Raw genomic sequence first — 12,648 nt, 5'->3', positions numbered from 1 at the left:
ACGGCTCCAGCCACCACTACACTGTGCAATCACATCAGAAATTCATCCACAACTTCAGGGAAAGATAAACCCCTTCAAAACTCAATTACCATTGCATGGAGGAAAGAAAAAAAAAATAAAAAGAAAAGAAGAACGGAACAGCAGATTCTCTTGCCAGTTAAAGGAAAAGAGAGGCACACCCGCTTCTGCCACAAAGCATCTTTCACACACACCAAACAATAACATCTGCTTTTGCCCTATAAACTGTTTTCACATGGGAGAAGCGTACCACACTTGGTCATACTCATTTCAGCAGTCAGCTTTCAAGGTACTCAGTGCTCCACACGCAACATGAGGCCTCCTTCTGTCTTATTACCAGGCTGACACTGACAGATTTGCAGAAATTGCACAGTCAGATTCCCTGAGGGGATGCTGTCCCAAAGGAATGAGAAGATGTGCTGGGCTACAGAGCAATACAGGCAGTGAACACACCTCTGAGTCTTGGCAACAGGGCCAGTAAGGACCTTGGATGGGACAAGGGGATAAAGCATCAGTTCAACACTGGTATCACCACACTGCTTGTCATTTTCTGGGGCTGGAGCACACCCACCTTTCTCTCACTGTGAGTGGTACTACAATGCCACTGGACACTGCAGCTGTAGCTGAGTGGTTCAGAGCTCCTAGCAGTGTACAGAACTTTGCTTTACCTGAGCAGTGGGAAGGGTCACTTCACAGGTAAGGCCACGCATGAACCAAATAAAGCAAATAACCGGACAAAGTTTCTGTATCTAGGTAAGGTAAATCAAGAGCTACCTTCAAAGAAGAATCCCTGGTCCTTCATTAGCTCTTCCAAATCATTGCTTTGGTTCAATTACTCTGCTCTCCTTCTCCTGTTTGAAACTCAGAAGGATCTGAGCAAGGAAACCTGTTCAGTCTCCTGAAAACCTTGGCTGAGAAATTCCAAGGAAATGTCTCAGGTTCTGCCATAAGACCCATTTATAATTTCCATCCACCACACAGCTCCGAAGTACAGCTACCCTGCTGCAAAGTTGTAACCAAGTCAAGACACCAAAGTCTCTTCTCAAAACCAGTGGGATGCAGCATTATGTTGCTCTAACCTTAGGGTAGATCTCATATGGCATTCCTATGCAGGTACAGTGCCATTATTTTTAAACACCAAGCAAAGAGATTATGGATTAGCCTTAGTCTTGGTAATCCATGTAAATCTCAGATTTGCATCATATTTTACATACCAGACTCATAGAAACAGCAAAAAATTTGGATTTGACCCTTCCTTCTTTGTACTGCAAGGGACACAGACCCTAACACAGTTATCCTCTTATACTTCAGCACCTTCAATGACAATTCAGACTTCAAATTTTAAATAAAACACAGCTATAGATATTGGTTTTTTATATCAACCTAGTGAGTGATAATATAACATGGGGTGATTTAATCTTGACACATGTCTGCATATAAAAATATCTCTATTAAAATCACAGATAGAGACAGCATGGATGGCAGCCACTTGAAAAAATAAATAAATAAATAAATAAAGCCCCAAAGCATTAAGGCCTTGTAAGGGACAAGATTACTTTCATCCTGTCACAGCAGGTTTCAATTTAACCACTGCATCTCTCAGCACTTTTGGTTCATATTCTTTTACCACACAGAGACACAAGTTTGGTATACGCCTAGCCTTAGGAAGGGGAAATGGTATTTTGGGTCACCAGTTCCACCCACCCATCCACTCAACAAGGCTTTTGAAGTGCACCAGTCCCAAACAGGAGCCAGAATACATTAGCCTAGGGTCAGGAGGGCTTGGAGAGCTTGAGGCTGGGAGATATTTCAGGAGTTTTTTGGGTCCAAGTGGCTTTGTCAGCAAGTCCCTTGCCTCCTGCTGCCCACAAGGACACCCGGCCCAGGGCTGCTGGCATGTCTGCCCCAACCATGGACTCCAGCAGGCATTTCCTCAGGCTTTTTGTCACTGCCTTGAAGGTGGCAGACCTCCAATCACTGCCTAAATTCAGCAGCTCTTCATTGCTCTGGCTGAGACAGCTCCTCTTTGTCCCTTCTCACCTCCCAGCTAGGCCAGTTCACCTTCGAGAGTCTTCCCAAGCCCACATGAACTGTGGCTCCTGTTACTGTGCTCTATTCTCTTTCACCCTAAATCAGAGAGAGAGCTACTCCCAGAGTTTTGTGCAGTAGAAGGATTTATTCTTATGCTGCACAAAACCAAACAGATGCTTCAACACAGGAGATGCCCAAAACCACAATTTTTCTGCTTTGCTTCGATAGCCTAGAATTTATTTCCATATTCTTGTGAGGCTGGTATGTAAACAACAGAAAGTAACTTGCTGTGCTCACCAGACCTTAAAATAAGAGTCCTACTTCTCTGTCCTCCTGGATCCAGTAAGTCATCCTCCTGAGGTTCAAAGAGTTTTTGGAACTCTTAATTCAAAAATCCATGGAATAAAAACAGGGTTGCTGGAGATCTTTACCAACAGAAAAGTAGGTTGAAACTGTTCTGTTATTTAATAATTCAAATCCCAGTTGCCTAATTAAACAGGCTTGCTACATTGCAAAAAGAATAAGGAATTATATATTCTCTTAGCTAACTTGGCTGATTAACATGAAAGCCTTTTCATGCTCCACAGGCATTTGGTCCAAGGAAAACTTTTGAAAACAGACTTAATACTCCACAAGTAAATCTCATGTAACAAAACCCTTGCTGCTCACAGGACAAGGGTGATGCAGCAGCTTGTCAGCATCCTTGTGCTTCCTGGATCTATTTTGCAGGATGCACGGAAGAAGCAATGCCCAGCAGAGCATCTCAACAGAGCATTCAGTATCTCTTTGGACCTGCCCAGAGCTCAAGAAAAGCAAATGGTCTGCACAGTTCCTCATGCCTGACATATTCCCTGTTTGCAGATTAGATCTGAAAGCATCCACAGCATGTGGAGGAAACAGAAGTCTCTCTCAAAGCACTCTGCCCTTGAGCTACAGAATATTTTCTTAGAGAAGTACTGCTGCAAGTACTTATTCAAGTCCACCTTGTCCTCCAGCTGATCACAACCTCTGGATGCTCGAATTCCAAGCTGTGATCCTTCCCCAGCTACCACCAAGGTCTCTCTTCAGGTGAAGTGCACAGAGTGGGCTCAGGCAATACCTGCCTTGTTCTCCAAGGGCAGCTGTGTCAGATGCAGGCAGGTACCTTAACAGCGAGATCATGCACTATTCTGAGAGCTACAACAGCAGTGCTTGACCTTGCACTGCTGCACAAAAACAATTCACAACAGCTGAGGGTTTTTCCAGAGCACTGGGGCATGTCTCCTCCTGTTCCAAGGTTAGTTAGGGATTCTTGTCCCAACTAAACACCAGCAGCCACCAAACCAGCCTCAGTCTGCAACTGCAGCCAGCAGCAAGCACTGCTGAGCCAAAGGGATTCCTTCAGTGATCTCCCTGCTCCCAGTTCATCACCCTGCAGCACAAGCTCTGTGGATGCCCTTAGGTCTCTTTCTGGGATTGAGTGCTTGGGTATTGAATAACATCTTCCAAAGAGTCCTGCTTTACAGACATGTGTTCCCCACTCTGCAAGTGTTGCACTTAGGCTGGTGACACCAATACTTCCATAGCAAGTATTACACAAGACATCAGCTACATATTTTCTGAAGATCACAATCTCTACTAAACTGCCAGCTGTCTATGCAGACCACTCAAGAGCTATCTGGGTATGCTAAGTACAGATGATAGACCCGATAATAGTGTCTGAATGTGACCAAGAGATTAAATTCCATCTGCATCCTGTTACTTTTGTCATTTGGTACCCCTTCAGAGTGAGTGTTTCAACAGCCAACTGGTAAACAACTTGTATCACAAGATCACAAGTTTACAGGGAAAAATCCTTTAAATGCTTCCTTGAAGTCACCAGGTACCTGAAGGCATGCTACAGTGGTGTTTTAGTTGTTCTTTATGTGGGAAGGCCAGTTCAAGAAAAAAGTGGCTGTGATTCCCACTACACTGATGTCCATTAACATCCTTTTAATCTGAAATGGGTGGGTGTTTGTTCCAGCTATTGCCTATCATCTGTTGCTCACCATGAGGCTTAGTGCTTCCAGCAGTGCAAAGAGCAGATCCCTATTCAAAAGCCTTTCAACCCCTCTTATATTTGCAAGATGAACAAGTATTTGTTTCCATAAACCAGAGCATGCCTTGCACTGGAAAACAAAAGAGGTTGCAATAGTGCACCACCCAAAACTATATCCAAGGAAGATTAAATACATTCACTTTCATACTGATATGACCAATTCTTAAAAAAAAAAAACCAATAAAAAAAATCACAAGAAAACGAAATTAAAAAGTCCAATAAAGCTGAAGATTTCACTTTAATAATTATTTTTTGCTCACTTCAAAACCTTCTCCTTCCAATATGTGGATTACACAGAGGATCTGCAGAGCCTCTTGCTGTTGCCAAATCTGCATTTTTTGGACACATGGCGCTGTCAGGGTTTGTTCACAGAGTCCCTCTTCATACTCCATTGTTGGCTCACCCACCACTGAAATCCTGCTCCCAGTCCTTCCTTATAGCTGTGACAGGAGCTGAGGCATGCTGGCAAGCAGACGCCTGGAAAGCTGAATTCACTGGCACTCTCAATCAGATCGCAATTTCATTAAGGAACTTTTAAATAAAACAAACTCCAACATTTGCACTTCATAATTAAGTGCAAGCCAACTGAATTAGTGTCAAGACATGTCAGAAGTGAAAGCATCTGAACCCTGGCATCCCTGTGACCCTAGCCAGCTCTGAAAGGAAAGCTCCAGCAGCTTGTACCACAGGAGACCCTGACACTACATCTCCTTGGGAGTGCAGGAGAAGCTGAGACATGCCAGGCTCTGCCTGCTCCCACTCAGGGCACAGGTAACCGTACCTATGGTGCTGCAGGCATGGCCTGGGAGGCACAGCAACATTCCTGCCCTGGCAGCAAGCCAGGAGTGACTTCCCAGTGGCAGAGTAATAACCACTGGGAGCAAGTCAAGCTCCTGCGCGAGCCCAGGGAAGCCGGCAGCACAGAGCGCTCCTGGGTTTCCCAAGAGGAATATTTCACTGTAACCCACACACAGGACATGACATGGGCCCCAAGCAAGGCACTGCATGACTTACAGCTGACTTCAGCAGGCTTTAGTTTGATCCATAAATCCTCTAGACACCTCACAAGAATGTTGCTCAACTCCCACTGCCTTCAGTCTCACAAGAGGTAGACTTAAATACTTAGCATTAGCATAGCTCCCCATGACTCATTTTTTCTCCTTTTTAAATATAGCATCCTATAAATGTGGACACATTCTGAGCAATAAAACTCACATTGTTACTGTTCATCATGCAACCATGGCAGAAAATTCCTCCTGCCAGCTTTGGACAACTTCCTCCACCAAACTCCAAGCACTGGTGACCCTCACATGGCTGAGATGGAGCAGTGGAAGCTCTGCTCCATCACGGAACCCAGGCAGCACAGGGACTCAGCACTGTGGCAGCAGATATGGAGCTGGGCAGGAAGCTCCATCATCAACCCAGCCACTCATACCAACTTTATTAAGAGGAGCAGAGCTGGCTCTGGGTACAGGAAGAGCAGGGATTTGCCAGAGAGGAACATAGTTCAGTAACTGAGAAGCAGCCTGTGCCAGTCTTGTTCCGGGAAGCCACTCACTGAAGTAGTGATGGTGGAGGAATCTCTAGCTGGGGGATTCCCCACTCTTCACCTTCCCCAGACACACATGACCTCCCTCCCTCCATCACCAGGCTTGAGCTTTCTTCCTTAGAAAAGCCAAACCCATGTTGTCTAGCCAAGCAAATGCCACAAGCCACTTCAGAAGCAACGAGAAAGAATCAGATGGGAAAAGCAAGGACCAGAGCTTGTTGATTTTCATGAGAATTAAGACTGTTTGAGCACCCTCCTGCAGACTTTCTTGTGTGATCAATCCTTCATGCTGTGCTTAGGTTTACTGAATACTTCAGTTCCCTAGCTGTACAAATGAGATAAATAGCAGGTCCCTATCTCACAGGTATGCTGCAAAATAAATAGATTTTGCATTACAAGTGTTATAGGAATGCTTTAAAACTTGCAGAAGTATCAAGACTAATCCATCACTGCTCATAAAGAACCCTAGGACTGATAGCAAATTAAAATCTTACCTACACAAACATTAGAGTATGCAAGACTGTTTTCTTAGTTTATCTGCTTCTGCTGATAACCATGTTTGCCCCAGTGACTTGAACTGCTCTAGTCACAAGCTGTTTAAGCACACCAAATCCTGTCTAGAGAAATACATGCTTTGCTCTGTCTACAATAACAGCTGAGACATCAGTCATCCTCTCAGCTGTCCTGAAGACATAGCTGAAAATGCATGCCCATATCCATCGTGCTGTCAGGTGACTGAAAAGTACATTTTTACCTCTTGGACCTCTCTAGTAAGATTACCCATGAGAATTTATTTACCACAGTATTTTTCTAATTGTTTCTCCAACACTCTTATTTAATATCTAAAATAAGTGGAGTGGTAGAGCCACCACTCTCATCCTAGAAACTGGCATTTAAAAGACAAGGTAAACAGAAGCCTTTGCTTAAAACTTCCAGGAGTGTGTGTAGCTTAAAAAGCTAATTGCTTTTTAAAATAATGACTAAGACTCTGAGGAATCTAACTCCCAAAGTCACACAGGTAGTTTTGAATATGTTACCACTTCAGAGTAATTATGCCATCAAAGTTCCAGTCAAGAGCTGATGAGCGTTACTAATATATGCTGATGAGAGAGCCTGAACGTGAAAGACCTTCTTGGTTTATTTACACTTCAGTAAATCAGAAAGCACACCAAGACTTATTTTCACATACAAGACTAACAGACCTGACCACAGGGATATTTAAGGAGGTTAACCCACAGCCCAGGGAGCAGGTTTACTGTAAACTGGCTGCAAGCTGATGCTGTTGCACTTGTTTTCACTGGAGATGATAGAAACTTGGAGCAGCTGTTTGGACTTCAGTGGACTAGCACCAGTTACTACATAAAACAGTGGTCTGGCCCATTACCTGAATCATTACAAGTCACCATTCAGATGCAAAATAGTCCCCAGGCAGTCCTCAGTGACATTTATCTCTAGACCAAGAACTAGGCAGATGCAGTCAAGAGCTGGGATGAAGAAAGAATAAACAATTTTTACCACCTTGCAATAAAGTTATATATTTGGTACAACATTCTTTTCAGAAGCAGACCTTCTCAAAGAGAAGGCAAGGCAAGTATTGTGTTATTTGGGAGAAGGTGAAAGAGTGCCAGGAACTTTTTAAGCCGCTCTATAGTAGAAGAAAGTACAAGAAAGTAGTTAAAGATTTTACACTTGAGCCTATCAATGTCAAATTTCAAGGTTAACAAAATTTAGCCAAAAATGAATATGTAAATTGTACAAGCAGTGAACATTTCTGCTGGTCAGTTCTGGCCAGAAGAGAAGTAGCAGGAAGGGGAATCTCATCCAAGACTGTCTCAAATACTTAGATGCCTTCTGAAGTATCTCAGCTATATTTATGCTCCCAAGACACCCCACAAAGAAATAACTTCTACTACCCCATTTTAGAAAGAAGAGTGGACTTAGTGAAAGGCAGGTTCATTGGTACCTGTAAGAGTTGCTGACCTCAGCCTACCTACCTTTTGCCAGGTCACAGAGAAAATACTCGGGGGCAGTTTCCCATCCCCTCACCCAGCTCCAGGAACTGGGCTGGTGTCTCAGATGGAACCTACCTGCCTGCACAACACTAAGCACCACTCGCTGGAAAAGCAGTGTCTGAAGCAGTAAAACTGCAGGAGAGTCAGTAACAAGCACTCTAAGTAGAGCAAATTACTCAAAAATATTGTTAACCTCCCCCAGCCCTGTCCCTACCCCTTCCCTCAATTGTTATTTCAGGAGATATATTTTTGTACAATTATTTCATTATCTAATGGCAAACTGGCTGCCTGCTGTATCTCTATGCAAGATTTCCATATATATTACTCCTCCACTGACATTTTCTCACACATACACATGCACAGATCAGCAATTGCTCCACTACATTCTCAAACAGAGAATAAAAGAGCCATAAATCTCGAAAAAAACCAAGTATGCCAAAAAATTCAGCATCTGAAGTTACAATCGCTCATTTATCCTCTCTGTTCAGAAAGAGCCAGTCTTGGCTTATTACAGATATTTTTGAAGTAGACAGTGTTGCTCTAGATTTACTTTGGATACAGACACTCAGGATGTGACCCACTGGAGCACTGGAACTTTGTTTCCCCACAGAGAAAAATACAGCCAGTGACATTCAAGTAGAACAGGAAGGCTATTCTTCCCTCCCCAGTAAGGATCTTCTCTCAAGCACCCCTGTAAGCAACAACAGGAGAAAGAAGCAATAACTCCACCAAGGAGTGGGCTAATGTTCCTCCCATCTGCCAGACCCACGCTTTTCACTTGGACCAAATCCTCCCAAGCCTTCTGCTTTATACCCCGTTAAATTTGGGTGCTTCATACAACAAAAATAATGTCATCCATCTTTGCAAGGTTACTTTCAAGGTACATTTCCATATCTTTTAACACCATTCTCTTCTTCAGCCCTGCCTTGGAAGCCTGAAAATTAATTCCCTATTTTTCACATTGAATCTGTCCCCTGAATCACAATCTACTTATTTATGACTGTAAAAACTTATGCAAACACCTCCACCATGCAAAAACAGTCCCCTCTTCATTCCTGTGGATTCATGTTGATATTCTGCACCTCCAGAGTCTGAAGTACTCCCTGCATTGAGAGCTGCCCATTCCCATGCTGAGGCAATCCCCCCTAACTCCCCCTGTGCAGGTAAGAGAGGTAAAGGGATGAGTGGTCATGGAGAAGTTACAATGCTGAGGCAAATGCAGCTCCACAAAGTGTAGGGACACTGACTGAAGGCCCTGCATGGCTCCAAAGGCTGAGCAAGTCTGAAGCAAGGAGCCACCAGAAGTGACAGCTTAGCTGAAGCAGTGACAAACAAATAAACCAGGTAAAACCAAATTATTAAGAGTGGTCAAGCTGAAGTCTGGAGCCTAAAACTTTTACAGGGCATACTGATTCATCCTCATGAACTGACTCACCTGGAGCCAGTAGGGATGCCAGGCTTGGCAGCTGTGGGTAGAAGTTCTTGGCTTGAATCCAGCTACAAAAAGGACTTCACACCCAAGGAAGGAAGATAAAAATGAAAGGGCAGAATTGAATAAAGCTTAACAGTTTTCCTCAAGGAGCCTTCTAGAATTAAGAAAAGGGAGTGGAGTTTCTGCTCAAATGTTGTCAGCCCAGAAACACCACTAGGAACATATGGAGCAGCTAATGGGCCAGAGAGGACTTGGTACAGGACACTGCTGTTAAAGAGGAGTCTAAGAAACCCCAGCACAATGACAACAATAATGAATCATCACACCCATTTTTCCTACATCCACCTGCCTTACATTGCCTTTGCCAATGACAACAGCAGCTCACGTGCAGGACTCGTCCTCCTCCTTCCAGTCCCCAAATGCCATTTGTCCACCAGAGCCAAAAAAACAGGTGGGGAGAAGGAAGAAAGTCCTCTCTAACCACCTTCTTCTGATACAATGTTATTCCTCCCTAGTGTTAGCCTCAGTCCCTCAGGTCAAGAAAAGAACATCCAATGCAACACATACCAAAAAGTTCCCCCCAAAGAAGGAAATTTAGTTCCTGCAATTCTTAGCATTCTCTGCAAAAAATTTGGAGCTTGCGAAAACACCCACCAAAAACTTCAATAAATAGAACTGTCTCTCAGATAATTTCTGAAAAGAGGTGCTGGGCCAGCTCTGACCCAGCTGCTCTAGTTCAGGAGAGATGCTGGTGAGGTGTTTGGCTCTCTGCAATCTGGGTATACATTCTATCATATTGGATAGCTCCTGGAATGGAGGAACAAAATCAAAGAAAGACAAATTGATGCAGAACTACAATATGAAGCTATTCATACCTTATTTTCTACATACACTATTATTTTTAAGGAGATGCTGTCAGCTTGGTATTTTGAGACTCAAATATCTGGAAAGAAATCTTACCTCTCAGGCAGTCTGAAGCTCTCCTACAGAGAGTTTCTCTTTAAAGCTGTTACTTCGTGCAATTTCCTTGCCACACCCCTTGTTCTTTCTCTTATCTTTCTCCTAGCCTTTCTTAAATTAACAGACCCCGTTTTTGCAAATCCATTTTAACAGATTCAGAGCAAGAGGCAAGTACCTTTCATAAAGAAAAATAACAGTTTTAGGCATTTGAAATGCATCTCTCTGATGCAAAAAGAGCCTGAGCTAACCAGGTAATTTCAGAGTGAAAACTCAGAAAGCACATCTATAGCTGATACAACTATAAAGTTGATTCACTTTTCTTAATATCAACTCTTGTATGAACAACAGTTTCCAGGTAAGATGTACATAAACACTGCCAGTCAATAGCATCCCTTTAAGCCTGCCGACAAAATCCGAATTTAGATGATTTAAGCTACCTGAGGAGTTGGTGGCTTAGATTTTCGTATTTCCGTGGCATTAGTGGAGATCAGTGCCAGCTAACAGTGCTGAAGGGCTGCAGTTCCCTGTGCTGGGAAAAAGCCTCATGCCAGAGTCAAGGCTCCCCCGTGAGCTTTACTCTTCCAAGAAAAGCCCTGTCTCCACTCGGACCTGCTGCTGTGAAGTCCCAGTTTGCTGCACGACAAGGAGAGTCACTGGAGCAGAGCAGTGCAGGATGCTTGAGAGTGATCCACTCGAGGTTTAACACTTAACTTGCTCCTCAGCTTGCAGCCAGCGTGGCTTTATCTTAATTTCTCTCTGCCTAGGAAGCGGGGCTTCATACGTTGTTTCTAGGGCTCTTGAGCCATTGATTAAAGTAAATAAACAAACAAAAAACTTACAAGTTTTCTTTCTAATCCCCAGCAATCCCAATCACAAGGTCTGAAAAAACCTTGTCCTATCTGTGGTTCAGTTTGTTGTCTTAAAGCAGAAAGTATAAAAGCAAAGTAAAAGTAAAGTAAAACCAGAAAAAAAAAATACAACAAAAAACCAAAACCAACCAAACCCAAACCCGTACCTCTTCCTCCTCCTCCTTTCTCTGTAATTGAAGACAGCATCTCTATCCTTCTAAAAGTTATGGAAGCTTATACAAAGTACTCAGTGATCCAAGAGCAATTTTAATGTAAGATAAGAATCCTCGCCATACCCAGATCACATCCAAACACACCCGGGGTAGGAACGTAAAATAATACCATGACTCTGAATCTGTGGCGGGGGGAACAACCCCTGACACAAGCAAAACCCAACAAACCCTCAACTTACAAAGATCTTCCATTACACCGCGTAACTCAGAGCGACCCCTCTCCCCAGCGCTCACCCCGGAGCGGACACGTACGGCACGGCGTTCCGACCATTGCGCCATCCATTCCCTTTCCCCGGCTCTCGGCGGGGCAGGGACCCCGAGCCCCCCGCAGCCCGCCCGCCGCACGAAGCCCCCGTCCGTACCGTCCGTCCCTCGCCCGGCGTCCGGCGCTGCCGCCAGCGGCGGCTCCGCGGCGACAGCGCTTTCCTCCCGACACCGAGCTGCGGCCAGGGAAAGCGGCGGTGCCCGGGGCGCGCTGCTCCCGACGGCGGGGCTCATCCCAGCGTGGGGCGCCGCATTTCAGCAGGAATCGCTGTGGGGAGAGGAAAGAAGCAGAGGGGGAAGCCCCGCCGCGGTTACCAGCGGTCCCGCCCCTCCCGCGGGCTTGTCACGCGTGGAGTGCCGAAAGTGCGCGGCGCTGTCCCACGGAGGACAGGCAGATCGCACCCGGTTATTGTTTGTTCGGCCGTGTCCCCCCGCCCCGCTCACAGAACGGAGCGGCGCCGCTCCGAGCCCGCTCCCCGCCCGCTCACCCGGGCTGCGGGGCCGCGCCCTCAGCGCCCGCCCTGAGGCGCCCGCGGCCCGGCAGCGCTCTGGCCCCGGCGGCCGCGGCAGCGCAGCCCGCGCCCGCCATCCCTTATATCGCCGCGGCGGCTGCTATAAATAGCCCGGCCCCGCCGCCGGGGGCCGGGCCGGGCGCCGCCGAGAGGGATTCGCGGCGGTGCGGGGACCCGCCGTCACCTGCGGCTCGGCGGCTTGGCCGCGATGGCCGCTCGGGCCGCGCGTGGGGGCCGCTGTCCGGCGGGCGCGGCGGCGGCGCGGCTCCCGGGGGCCCGGGCCCGCCGACCCCCGGCGCGGCAATGGGCCCGTCCGCCGCCGCCGCGCGTTAAGGTGGAGCGGAGTGGGGCGGCAGCGGCGGCGGCACCTTAAACCAAAACGCTCGGGCCGCTCTCCCCGCCCGGCACCCCGGGCCCCACGGGGCTGTGGCTGAAGGGAGCGGACCGACCCTCCGGCCGCCGGGTTTGTGCAGACGCCAGCAAACGAGGAGGAGGAGGAGAGTAAAGAGCCGGTTCTGTCTGACGGACGGGGCAGCAGCCGGAGGGCACGCACTGTCACAAGCACCGTTCACGCCGCATGAACACGGCACACACTGAGCCTTTGAGAGCCAGCTACTGTGCGCACACAACCCCTCTTCTCCTCCTCCCCCATATATATATATCTGTATATATTCATACTTAATACGAGGAAGCCTCATCAACTTTATTCCCA

General features: G+C 46.5%; 1 protein-coding gene across 2 annotated transcripts in view; it reads right to left on the bottom strand.

The window, feature by feature from the left end:
• The window catches only part of MRAS (muscle RAS oncogene homolog), a 38,478-nt gene extending 26,475 nt beyond the window's left edge, over positions 1–12,003 (bottom strand). Inside the window, exon 1 of one of the 2 annotated variants that reach the window (XM_054636718.2) lies at positions 11,523–12,003. The gene's annotated coding sequence lies outside the window, so the exon portion shown is untranslated. The remainder of the gene's footprint in view (positions 1–11,522) is intronic. The other variant, XM_054636717.2, reaches the window with a different exon arrangement.
• Between the last annotated feature and the right edge of the window lie 645 nt (positions 12,004–12,648).

This window comes from Agelaius phoeniceus, chromosome 7, assembly GCF_051311805.1.
Source record: "Agelaius phoeniceus isolate bAgePho1 chromosome 7, bAgePho1.hap1, whole genome shotgun sequence".
NCBI lineage: Eukaryota > Metazoa > Chordata > Aves > Passeriformes > Icteridae > Agelaius > Agelaius phoeniceus.
This window is presented reverse-complemented; position numbering and strand designations above follow the sequence as displayed.